Raw genomic sequence first — 1,470 nt, forward strand, 5'->3', positions numbered from 1 at the left:
CTGGTTGCCTATCTATAAAACTCTCACCACCAATTTTGCTAGGTTGGACCTAGTAACATTTCTGTAACATGGCACAGGTGTGAACTGAGCCTTCACACTGATGGATAGATGCGCACAAGCAGCTACTTTAGAATGTATGAAATGATTTAAGGAAGAATTTTTTTTCACGTTTTAGCCCCAATGTCTGTCTGAAAACATTCCAGAATTGCTTAATACACAGTTTGTGTACCAAAATCATAACACACCTTTTTCAAGCACTTTTCTCTACAATTTCAAATCTATTAGGCAACAAAATGAAATGTCCATAATAATGAAACTTTACTGCACTGAAAACAGACACTAACCGCTTAAAGATGAATGACACACACCAATACTGAATGTAATCTGAGTATTTATCCCCACAAGATGTTGGGAGGACCTGATATGTGTTTCTTCCAGCTGTTTGGAACTATTGGCTCTGAGTTTGTTTAATATCTGCATCATCAGACAGCAACAGGATCCATATGTGGATCTCCAAAAAGCGTACATTTGTGCACATTCGCACACCGCTAAACAACAGCGCCACTAACTAGTTCAATTCTTATGATTATGAATATCGCCAAGAGGGCAGATCAGTCCGGAAATGGATCCGATGGCAAGTCAAACTGTGTTTGCATGCATGTCTTCACTTCAGACTGGTGAGCTGTCACACACGCAGAATAGTAGATTAGTTTCCAGCTGTTTAGGACTATTTCTTTGTAGTTTATTACACACCGACAGCATCAGAAAATGATCTCTCAAAGAAAGAGGGAGCGCAGGGCACATTTATGCATGGGACAACAGTAATGACTTCATTAATTAGGTAATTTTACTATGATGATGTGGAGAAAGTCGATCAGAATCGAACAGCAGCTGTGAACTTTTCTTCACCTCAGACAGGTGAGCTGTCACAGAGTCACAGTTTATCAGCAGCAGTCCTTAGGCTGAGTCTTACACGTTTAGTTTCACTGTTTAAGAAATCAGAAGTAAACTGAGCAGTTAGTTGTTTGGACACTTTGTTCAGCTGCTATTAGTTTCGTATTAGCCTATTATTGCAATATTATGTTGATGCATCGCTTGGTGTATTGACTAGCCTCAAGTGAATGACAAATCTTGCGTGCTTGCTGCTCTCCGACAACGTGGGTGGTATATGTGAATGCAGCCTTGAGGAACATTAACAGATAAATGACTTATGTGTGAAAGGGTCTGAATGACAGAATCCCGCCACTTTAACAGATTGAATAACTCAACAATGTTCCATGTTACATGTCTGAAAGCAGCTAAAGAGTGAGTCTGAAATGCCTGTACATTGGACTTCACTTCTTATGTCAATTGTTTCTGTTCTTTGCTTTTTAAAGTTGGATAAAATCATTTGAGTCAAAGCAGTGATTTATTTGCGGAGTCACTGGCACAACCATGAATGTTTCACCTCTTTTCTCCCATAATATTGTT

At 39.3% G+C, this 1,470-nt stretch overlaps 1 protein-coding gene across 1 annotated transcript in view; it reads left to right on the top strand.

Moving 5' to 3' along the window:
• Positions 1–1,470, top strand: part of snapc2 (small nuclear RNA activating complex, polypeptide 2) — a 10,800-nt gene that overhangs the window by 3,038 nt on the left and 6,292 nt on the right. The gene's annotated exons all lie outside the window — the stretch shown is intronic.

The sequence above is a fragment of the Stegastes partitus genome, unplaced genomic scaffold (genome assembly GCF_000690725.1).
Source record: "Stegastes partitus isolate 25-593 unplaced genomic scaffold, Stegastes_partitus-1.0.2 Scaffold1998, whole genome shotgun sequence".
Classification (NCBI taxonomy): Eukaryota; Metazoa; Chordata; class Actinopteri; family Pomacentridae; genus Stegastes; species Stegastes partitus.